The sequence below is a fragment of the Oncorhynchus masou genome, chromosome 8, assembly GCF_036934945.1.
Source record: "Oncorhynchus masou masou isolate Uvic2021 chromosome 8, UVic_Omas_1.1, whole genome shotgun sequence".
Classification (NCBI taxonomy): domain Eukaryota; kingdom Metazoa; phylum Chordata; class Actinopteri; order Salmoniformes; family Salmonidae; genus Oncorhynchus; species Oncorhynchus masou.
The window spans coordinates 20,347,477-20,360,256 of record NC_088219.1 but is presented as its reverse complement, the minus strand read 5'-3'; positions in this window follow the sequence as shown (position 1 = coordinate 20,360,256).

Here is a 12,780-nt window from a genome sequence, read left to right as displayed (position 1 = left end):
GGGAAAGCATGCCACATTCTATATATATACGAGGGAAAGCATGCCACATTCTATATACGAGGGGAAAGCATGCCACATTCTATATACGAGGGGAAAGCATGCCACATTCTATATGAGGGAAAGCATGCCACATTCTATATACGAGGGGAAAGCATGCCACATTCTATATATTCTATATAGAGGGAAAATGCCAAATTCCACATTCTATATACGAGGGGAAAGGGGGAAAGCATGCCACATTCTATATACGATGGGAAAGCATGAGGGGAAAGCATGCCACATTCTATATACGAGGGAAAGCATGCCACATTCATGCCACATATATACGAGGGAAAGCATGCCACATTCTATATACGAGGGGAAAGCATGCCACATTCTATATAGGAGGGGAAAGCATGCCACATTCTATATATATGAGGGAAAGCATGCCACATTCTATATACGAGGGGAAAGCATGCCACATTCTATATACGATGGAAAAGCATGCCACATTTACGAGGGGAAAGCATGCCACATTCTGTATACGAGGGGAAAGCATGCCACATTCTGTATATGAGGGGAAAGCATGCCACATTCTATATACTATATATGAGGGGAAAGCATGAGGGGAAAGCATGCCACATTCATATATACGAGGGGAAAGCATGGGAGGGAAAGCATGCCACATTCTATATACGAGGAAAGGCACACATTCTATAAAGCATGCCACATTCTGTATACGAGGGGGAAAGCATGCCACATTCGAGGGGAAAGCATGCCACATTCTATATACGAGGGAAAGCATGCCACATTCTATATACGATGAGGAAAGCATGCCACATTCTATATACGATGGGAAAGCATGCCACATTCTATATGTAGGGAAAGCATGCCACATTCTATATACGAGGGGAAAGCATGCCACATTCTATATACGATGGGAAAGCATGCCACATTCTATATACGAGGGGAAAGCATGCCACATTCTATATACGAGGGGAAAGCATGCCACATTCTATATACGAGGGAAAGCATGGAAAGCATGCCACACATTCTATACGATGGGAAAGCATGCGATGGGAAAGCATGCCACATTCTATATACGAGGGGAAAGCATGCTGGGGAAAGCATATATGATGGGGAAAGCATGCCACATTCTATATAGGAGGGAAAGCATGCCACATTCTGTATATGAGGGGAAAGCATTATGCTATATACGAGGGGAAAGCATGCCACATTCTATATATGAGGGGAAAGCATGCCACATTCTATATATATACGATGGGAAAGCATGCCACATTCTATATATGAGGGGAAAGCATGCCACATTCTATATAGCATGCCAAATTCTATATATACGAGGGGAAAGCATGCCACATTCTGTATACGAGGGGAAAGCATGCCACATGCTATATATGAGGGGAAAGCATGCCACATTCTATATACGATGGGAAAGCATGCCACATTCTATATATGAGGGAAAGCATGCCACATGCTATATATGAGGGGAAAGCATGCCACATTCTATATACGAGGGAAAATGCATGCCACATTCTATATACGAGGGAAAGCATGCCACATTCTATATACGAGGAAAGGCCACATTCTATATACGGGGGAAAGCATGCCACATTCTATATACACATTCTATATACGATGGGAAAGCATGCCACATTCTACATGATGGGAAAGCATATGTATACGAGGGGAAAGCATGCCACATTCTATATACGAGGGGAAAGCATGCCACATTCTATATGAGGGGAAAGCATGCCACATTCTATATAGGAGGGGAAAGCATGCCACATTCTATATATATGATGGGAAAGCATGCCACATTCTGTATACGAGGGGAAAGCATGCCACATTCTATATACGATGGAAAAGCATGCCACATTCTATATACGAGGGGAAAGCATGCCACATTCTGTATACGAGGGGAAAGCATGCCATTCATTCTATACCAGGGGAAAGCATGCCATTCATTCTATATATGAGGGGAAAAGCTATATATGCCACATTCTATATAGGGGAAAGCATGCCACATTCTATATATGATGGGAAAGCATGCCACATTCTATATACGATGGGAAAGCATGCCACATTCTATATGGAAAAGCATGCCACATTCTATAGGGGAAAGCATGCCACATTCTATATACCAGGGGAAAGCATGCCACATTCTATATATGAGGGGAAAGCATGCCACATTCTATATATGAGGGAAAGCATGCCACATTCATATATACGATGGGAAAGCATGCCACATTCTATTCTATATGAGGGGAAAGCATGCCACTATATATGAGCTATATATGAGGGGAAAGCATGCCACATTCTATAAATGAGGGGAAAGCATGCCACATTCTATATACGAGGGAAAGCATGCCACATTCTATATACGAGGGGAAAGCATGCCACATTCTATATACGAGGGGAAAGCATGCCACATATACGAGGGGAAAGCATGCCACATATACGAGGGGAAAGCATGCCACATTCTGTATACGATGGGAAAGCATGCCACATTCTATATACGAGGGGAAAGCATGCCACATTCTGTATACGTGGGGGAAAGCATGCAACATTCTATATATGATGGGAAAGCATGCCACATTCTATATACGATGGGAAAGCATGCCACATTCTATATACGAGGGGAAAGCAAGTGGAAAATGCCACATTCTATATACGATGGGAAAGCATGCCACATTCTATATACGATGGGAAAGCATGCCACATTCTATATACGAGGGGAAAGCATGCCACATTCTATATACGAAGGGAAAGCATGCCACATTCTATATACATGTGGAAAGCATGCCACATTCTATATACGAGGGGGAAAGCATGCCACATTCTATATATGATGGGAAAGCATGCCACATTCTATATACGATGGGAAAGCATGCCACATTCTATATACGAGGGGAAAGCATGCCACATTCTATATATGAGGGGAAAGCATGCCACATTCTATATAGGAGGGGAAAGCATGCCACATTCTATATATGATGGGAAAGCATGCCACATTCTGTATACGAGGGGAAAGCATGCCACATTCTATATATGATGGAAACGCACATTCTGTAGACGAGGGGAAAGCATGCCACATTCTGTATACGAGGGAAAGCATGCCACATTCTATATACGAGGGAAAGCATGCCACATTCTATATGAGGGGAAAGCATGCCACATTCTATATAGGAGGGGGAAAGCATGCCACATTCTATATATGATGGGAAAGCATGCCACATTCTATATACGAGGGGAAAGCATGCCACATTCTATATATGATGGGAAAGCATGCCACATTCTATAGACGATGGGGGGAAAGCATGCCACATTCTGTATACGAGGGGAAAGCATGCCACATTCTATATACCAGGGGAAAGCATGCCACATTCTATATATGAGGGGAAAGCATGCCACATTCTATATACGAGGGAATGCATGCCACATTCTGTATATGAGGGAAAGCATTCCACATTCTATATACGAGGGGAAAGCATGCCACATTCTATATATGAGGGAAAACATGCCACATTCTATATACCAGGGGAAATCATGCCACATTCTACATACGAGGGGAAAGCATGCCACATTCTATATACGATGGGAAAGCATGCCACATTCTATATATGAGGGGAAAGCATGCCACATTCTATATACGTGAAAGCATGCCACATTCTATATGATGGGAAAGCATGATGGGAAAGCATGCCACATTCTGTATACGAGGGGAAAGCATGCCACATTCTATATATGATGGGAAAGCATGCCACATTCTGTATATGAGGGGAAAGCATGCCACATTCTGTATACGAGGGGAAAGCATGCCACATTCTGGGGAAAGCATTCCACACATTGCCACATTCTATATATGAGGGGAAAGCATGAGGGGAAAGCATGCCACATTCTATATATGAGGGGAAAGCATGCCACATTCATATATGAGGGGAAAGCATGCCACTTTCTATATATGATGGGAAAGCATGCCACATTCTATATACGAGGGAAAGCATGCCACATTCTGTATACGAGGGGAAAGCCTGCCACATTCTGTATACGAGGGGAAAGCATGCCACATTCTGTATACGAGGGGAAAGCATGCCACATTCTGTATACGAGGGGAAAGCATGCCACATTCTGTATATGATGGGAAAGCATGCCACATTCTATATACGAGGGGAAAGCATGCCACATTCTGTATAAGAGGGGAAAGCATGCCACATTCTGTATCCTCGGCCGTTAACCTCAAATACCTCATTAAAATGTACTATTTGACAATCTGACTGCACACAGCAGAAGACACACAGGACGCACAATGTAAACTAAATAAAAAGCTGCTCCATTAAAGGCCAGAAAATAATATGGTGAGAACAACAAGAAAACCCAAGTCAACCGAAACCTAAGAAATGGCATTCAACTTTAGAGTTTTATATACAAAACGTAGTTAATATTTCATAAGAGGAGACAAGAGTGCCGCAGAAAAATAGCGAGAGACGGTAAACTTTCATATTTCGCTGGGAGGGAATTTCGGCTCTTTTCTCGTCCATTCCTTTTATTGCATTCATACTGATATCTCTCTCACTCCAACCCCACCTCATTCAACCCATTTCCCGCGCTCCGTCTCCCTCGTTCGGTGCTTTTTAAAACGTTGTAATAAAAACATACTAGATCCTTTCTAAATGCACTATTACTTATCATAGCCTTTTCATATTGTACCATCACAGGCGTTTTAGAGGCGCTATAAAAGCGCATCATTTATTATTCAAAAGTAGCGTAGTCTTTCTGCCTACTTGTCTGCTGCGCTTTAGCTGCACGCCTGCCAGACTCCCCATTACCCATGCTTGGAGAAAATTGATCAAGGCAGACGCACGCAATAAAAACAGCGCCAGGGGCGGTCTTGCACGCGCACCCTCATATGCAGATCGCAGTAATTAGGCTATTCTAACATCTTGAATGCACCTATTATTTTATTTGTTTTTTGAAAGATGGATAGATTTCATGCTTTTTAATTTATTTAGGTCAATCCATCGGTTTGATCCCGATTAGTCAGTGTGTTTCAAAAGATGTTGAGACTATGAAGGGAAAATAAGTGTCTCACACGTGCACCCAGGGTTATACAGTTTGGCATGCTGGAGGTACAGTATGAGGTGACATCAACATGTGTTATAATAATGTACATTAATGTGTGTTTGGCTTGAACTCATTACATACATTACCACCCAACACAATGACATGCAGTTCTGTAATGTTAACATTATTAAACCGAAAAATCTCTCTGTTTCTTTCTGTGTCTGTGTGTGTGAATATTGTCCCCCCTTTTTTTACCACAGCTTGTTTTAGCTTGTTCCATTGGTGGCAAGTGTCAATACCACAATATAATTAAATGTAGAAATGGATTGAACAGAGCTATACTTTTCCTTGCAGTCAGCAGATGAGAAAGGACATAGAGAACTGATGAGGTTGACAGTTGCTGCTTTTGCTGACTCTAAGTCACTCTAAAATGTCAAATGTAAATGTAATGAATGAAAGTTGTGGTCAATTAACTCCTGTTATGGACACACACAAACACATGCTCACTTACTCCACACACACACACACACACACACACGCACGCACGCACGCACGCACGCACGCACGCACGCACGCACGCACACACACACACACACACACACACACAAACACATCACACAAACACACACACTTATTAACACACACACACACATACACAAACAAACACACACACATCACACACACACACACACACACACACACACACACCAATCTAACAGGTGAGTTTACAGGAACACACACACACACACAGTTGTTCAAACAGCATCTGCTCTAAAAATGATGCATCCATTCCTTATTAATGGCCTACAAACACCATGCAAACTAACCAAAACAAACATTTACACATGTTTTGTTCATCTGCCTGAGATTCTGAGAGTAAAACCAATCTAAGAGGTGAGTTTATGGAGGAACGCAGAAATGTTCACACCAATCATTTCTCCAATGCATATGCAGTCTAGTTATACAGTGCCTTCGGAAAGTAGTCAAACCTTTTCACTGTTTCTTTCATTTGTTACATTACAGCCTTATTCTAAAAAGTATTACATTGTTTTAAAAAACAGAAATACCTTATTTACATAAGTATTCAGATCCTTTGCTATAAGACTCAAAATTGAGCTCAGGTGCATCCTGTTTCCATTGATCATCCTTGAGATGTTTTGACAACTTGATTGGAGTCCACCTGTGGTAAATACAATTGATTGGACATGATTTTGCACACACCTGGTCTCACAGTTGACAGTGCACGTCAGAGCAAAGACCAAGCCATGAGGTCAAAGGAATTGTCCGTAGAGCTCTGAGACAGGATTGTGTCGAGGCACAGATCTGGTGAAGGATACCAAAACATTTCTGCAGCATTGAAGGTCCCCAAAAACACAGTGGCCTCCATCATTCATAAATGGAAGAAGTTTGAAACCACCAAGACTCTTCCCAGAGCTGGCCGCCCGGCCAAACTGAGCAATCGGGGGAGAAGGGCCTTGGTCAGGGAGGTGACCAAGAACCCGATGGTCACTCTGACAGAACTCTAGAGTTCCTCTGTGGAGATGGGAGAACCTTCCAGAAGGACAACCATCTCTGCAGCACTCCACCAATCAAGCCTTTATGGTAGAGTGGCTAGATGGAAGCCACACCTCAGTAAAAGGCACATGACAGCCTGCTTGGAGTTTGCCATAAAGCACCTAAAGACCTTCAGACCATTACAAACAAGATTTTCTGGTCTGATGAAACCAAGATCGGGCTATTTGGCCTGAATTCCAAGCGTCATGTCTGGAGGAAACCTGGCACCATCCCTATGGTGAAGCATGGTGGTGGCAGCATCATCCTGTGGGGATGTTTTTCAGTGGCAGGAACTGGGAGACGAGTCAGGATCGAGGCAAAGATTAATGGAGAAAAGTACAAAGGGATCCTTGATGAAAACCTGCTCAGGACCTCAGACTGGGGCAAAGGTTCACCTTCCAACAGGACAATGATCCTAAGCACACTGCCAAGACAACGCAGGAGTGGCTTCGGGTCAAGTCTCTGAATGCCCTTGAGTGGCGTAGCCAGAGCCCGGACATGAACCCGATCGAACATATCTGGAGAGACCTGAAAATAGCTGTGCAGCGACGCTCCCCATCCAACCTGACAGAGCTTGAGAGGATCTGCAGAGAAGAATGGGAGAAACTCCCCAAATACAGGTGTGCCAAGCTTGTAGCGTCATACCCAAGAAGACTCAATGCTGTAATCGCTGCCAAAGGTGCTTCAACAAAGTACTGAGTAAAGGGTCTAAATACCTATGTAAATATAATATTTCAGTTGTTTATTTTTAATAAATCTGCACAAATTTCTAAAAACCTGTTTTTGCTTGTCATTATGCGGTATTGTGTGCAGATTGATGAGGGATTTAAAAATATATATATATTTTAGAAGAAGGCTGTAATGTAACAATATGTGGAAAAAGTCAAAGGGTCTGAATACTTTACGAATGCACTGTAGCCAGCAACAATACTTAAATTTGTGTTTTGAAACATTCATTAAGTAATTGTATGATTAATCAAATATAATATACATAGAATGGCTGTAAAGCAAAGGGAAGGCTTTAAATATAAACACAAGTTGTTTTGTTTTACAGCTGTCGTGTCAGTCTGATGACCTGTTGATAGTGGACATTGGACAGTACTCAAACTAATTTAGTAAAATAGGGACATAGTGTCATGTTATTGTTTGTGTATAGTTATTTGATTGTAATAAAAGTTAAATGAAAATAAAATGAAAAATAATGTTTTTGGCCACAATTACTCAGGAAAATTGGAATATAAAGGTCATGTAAACTGCAGTGCATTTCCCAATGGTATCAGATTGAAGTTTATCCTGAAATGATGAACCTAAAATTAAACTTTCTCAAGAAAGCAGAAATGTGATTTTGATTAGCAACAACTCTGTTGTCACCGGGGTTAAGAAAAGGAACAAAGCTGACCATTACCCTGGAAGTTTACAGAGTAATTCAATTACAGTGACTGTGATGGTTCAATGGACAAAAACTGGTTAATGTACATCGTAGTAATGCAGTCTTCCTCTAACAGTCTTCTAACCACCCCACAGCAAAGGGAGAGGAGGAAGAGGGAATAAGAGGATGCAGACCTCAGCATTTGTTCAGTCTGACTGTTAGTGTTGCAGAAATGCCTGCTGCACTTGATGATGGAGGCTGAAAGAAAAAAAGTAATCGCTACACAGTGGAAGGGAGACAGATAACGGTAGTGTGACTGACATCTGTTTAAGACAATGGGCCATGCTTCAGAGTAACCTGCTCGTTGGGAGTATTTAAGGAACAAAGAGCAGAAAAAGGATCAGCCTGAGGGAGGGAATGGACACCCTCTCTGTCCCACTACCCCCTGGAGAGATCCCCTGCTTCTCTCTCTCTCTCTCTCTCTCTCTCTCTCTCTCTCTCTCTCTCTCTCTCTCTCTCTCTCTCTCTCTCTCTCTCTCTCTCTCTCTCTCTCGGCAGGGTACGAGGGTTGGTGGAGTGGAGATTGACAGGCAGACAGACCAACAGGTGAGTCATGTTTACAGGGCTGAGTTTGTATGTGTGCATCACATTGCCAAGCTGAACCCCCTTTGTCCCCGTCAGCAGAGCCATGCTCCATTGAGCCCTGTTTAGCACGTCACGCTCTGTGGAGACAAGCTGCAATCGGAAGCGATCTCTGTGTCTCCATCATGGATGTTCGTGTGTCTGCAACCTTACTTAACACAGTGGTACATGGCTTTGGTTTCGCTGAATGGCCCGGTCACCTGAGAGAGCTTAGCACATCACTCTGCAGACTGATGACACCAATGCAGGGTTGGTTGTGTCTCAGATCGGGATTTGGATAGTTGTCTTTAGTAGTTTTCTGCTTCTTGTCGTTGGGGATTTGTGCCCAAGGGTAGTGTGTGTTATTGGGTAGAGTATGATAGTGGAGATTGGATGTATTTGTTTCATGTTTGAGTGTCTCTGAGCTCTAGAACACAGTAGAACATGGAGGAGAGACGGGAGGGGTGTTTTAGGGCTGTAGTAAGGCATGGTATAGCACAACAGTGTGTATGATGAGAGGCACCATGTGAGATGTACAGTGTTGACATGAAAATAAATCTTTAGCTCATATGTTTTTAAGGAAAGGCTTTCCATGAAAATGCAGATTTCATTTTCATGATTTGTTTTTTTATATCTAGATCTGGATCGAATAAAAAGTAGGGAGTTAGATTTAGGGAGTTCTAGATGACAGGTTAGTGAAGGACATGGTGCAGATCTCTGATGTTAAGTGCTGTGGAGTGCAGAACCGCTCACTTGATGGCTGTACGCGTGGCTGCTTACCATGCTAATGAAAAAAAAGGACGAAGGGATGAGAGGTCGTGGGTTGGGGTGGGGTGCAGTGTTGAAAAGCAAAAGGGGGGGAAGGGTCATACCGACAGATATGGACCAATAATGTGTGTTACTTTGTGTGTGCTTGCGTGCGTGTGCATTAGTGTGTGTGTGTGTGTGTGCGTTTCTATGTGTGTGTTATTGTGTGTGTGTGTGTGTGTTTTACTCACACCCGCCCACCGGGCATGGTATGTTTGTGTGTGTGGTATCAGTGTTGCCAGCGCTGTGTGTCTTGTCAACGGCACTCAATAAAAGACGATTATCCCCTCTTGTCGCTGTGCCTCCCTTTGTCCTCCTAACAACTGGCTTTTGACCTTCTCACCCTGCCTGCTGCCTGCTGGTGGGAGGGGGAGCCAGGACCAGCTGCCACCAGCAGCGGCTTCCCTCTCCTTGGCAGCAGCTTTACTCCAGCCCCCTGCTTACTCCTGGCCTGCTGGGCCCTCAGGGTGGAGCAAGCTGTTGAGCCACCAGTCTCCCCCTGCTGTCCCACCTGCCCTGCCTGGGGGCAGCAGCCCACTGAGCTGAGAGCCCTGCCCTCTGTCTCTCCTGCCTCCATCCCCTATCTGAGTGCCACGCCTGGGGTGACCAGCATCCCACCAACTCCCTCATCCATCCATCTCTCTCATGTCTTTCTCTCTCGTTGTCCATCTACTCATTCCAACTCATAAATGCTCTCTTTATTCCACCCTTTTTTTAGCACTTTGTTTGTCTATATCACTCATCCATCTCTTTCTCTCCATTTTCCTCTCTCATAACTCTCCAATTTTCATCTTAGCTTGAAATACCCCACAGAGGGATGGATAATATATTTGATAGAAGCAAGGTACTGTCACTCCATCCAAACACTATGCATTTTGTGTGTGTGTGTGTTTATATGTATGTGTGTGATCAGCCATGAACTCCATTGATAGTTTTTTGTAAATGCAGGATATCACCTGATATCACCTGCTTTTTGTGTTTGAAGGCACACACAACCATACTGTCATACTTACACGCTGCTATTTCTAGAACACACACACTTGCATATCAGGAATGGAGAGGACCCCCACCCCTCATCACACACGCAAGCAGATACGCGTACACACACAAACACATGCACGCACACACACACACACACACACACACACACACACACACACACACACACACACACACACACACACACACACACACACACACACACACACACACACACACACACACACACACACACACACACACGCACACACACACACACACACACACACACACACACACACACACACACACACACACACACACACACACACACACACACACACACACACACACACACACACACACACACACACACACACACACACACACACACACACACACACGCACGCAAACACACGCACTCACACACGCACTCACACACACGCACGCACTCACACACACGCACTCACACACAATGCACACACACCTGTTTCAGTCCTGTCTCACTCCCCTCTCCTCTCCTCTCCTCTCCTCTCCTCTCCTCTCCTCTCCTCTCCTCTCCTCTCCTCTCCTCTCCTCTCCTCTCCTCTCCTCTCCTCTCCTCTCCTCTCCTCTCCTCTCCTCTCCTCTCCTCTCCTCTCTCACACAACCATGATGGATGGGTCTCAAACACACACTTTATGAGCTCTGGATTCATCTGGAGTCAGAGCACTCTGATAGAGGGAGGGAGAGGGATGTAGCGGTGAATGGAGGAGTAAGGATTTAGGGAATGGCCTGAAAGATTAGTGGAATTAATACAGAATCACAATTAGGTAAACTAAAGTTCACGAAAATGCAGAAAGAAAAACATATATGAATTTTGGCCTCATACATCAACAAGCTCTCACAGTCTCACTGCAGCATCCGACATTTGTCATAAACGTCACAAAGTTTAAGTTTAGGCATTAATTCTGAATGGTTAAGGTAAAGGTAAAGGTTTGGGATAGGAAAGGGAAAAAACTGGGATTGAACACATGACCCTCAGTGCCGCTCCACAACACCCTAGCAAACCCATAGTGGCTGGTTTTTGAAGTATTCTCCCAATGTCCTTCTTACCTGGATGGATGTCAAATTTCGCAATGGATGATGAGCGACCTGGCTGCATAAATCAAAATGCAATCCTAAAGACGCACTTAATATACTGAGACTATCCATTTCCCTGGTGTGTCAGAGGCCGTGTGTAACATGTCCTGCTTGACTCCTCATTATCTGAGCCACTGAACTTTAACCAGAACAAAGTTTAATCTAGTCTCCGCCACACAGGGTCTCAGAGGCTCAAACAGGCAATAAAACCTCAGTTACTGTTGGTTACAAAGGACCCGAGAGACCTGGGTCTTGTAGTCCGCTGCTGATTCAATGAATGTGTGTGTGTGTGTGTTTGTTTGTGTATGTGTATGTGTGTGTGTGTGGTTGGAGAGGTAGTCTCTCCTACTCACACTCTCCTTCCTCTCTCTCTCCTTCTCTTTCCTCTCTTCCTTTATTTCTCCCTCCCTCTCTCTCTCCCTTTCATAGCAATTAACGCCTGGAGGAAAATACAATAAATCAAGGAGGTGCTGAATGAACGCCATTCATCATATTCATTTTCCTGTCGATACAATTATGAAAAGCCTCTGGCCTTTTTCTCTTTTTCTCTCTCTGGAACTCAATTCTGCTTTGGGAAAATTAGTTTGTGAAGAGTGGGAGAGGGATATCTCAAAAAATGTAGAAATTCCACATTGGTTGGAAATACCTTGTGTGAAGATTGTCAGGGTGTATCTTTTGATGCAGAGTCTTTTCCAACCTGTCCCACCAGTGTCAGCCCCTCATCCTGTGGATATGTTGCGCAGGAAGCAGAGCACTGCCCCAGACGGACTGACACCCACTGGTCTAATGCAGTATTACAGTAAGTGCTAAGGTTTCCTCTCCAAGGCATGTCAATATGAATCGAGTGTTATGTGGAGCTCTCTGTGTTCTCTGTCAGCTACTGCATCCTAGCTTGTCAATTAGTGCGTTTGTCAATGGGTCAGTAAATCTCTGAGAATATAAGTGAATATCACCCATTAATGGCCTGAGTGATCAATACCATCTTAAGCCAATGAGAGAGAGGGAGAGGGAATGAGAGAGAGGGGGGGAGATAGAGAGGGGGGGGGGGGGCAGAGGGCCAAAGTCCGAACTCTGACCACAGATTATACTGTACCACCTGTTCATGCAGCTGAATGCACTTTACAAATGTATGATGCAAGCTGTGTTATAGTTACTGTGAGATGCATCACATAGGAACATACTGTATGAATGAGAACTGTAGATGTGGGATGGGTAGTGATGAGAGGAAGGGAATGGAATGAGAAGCTGGAGTAAATCAAGGCTAGGGG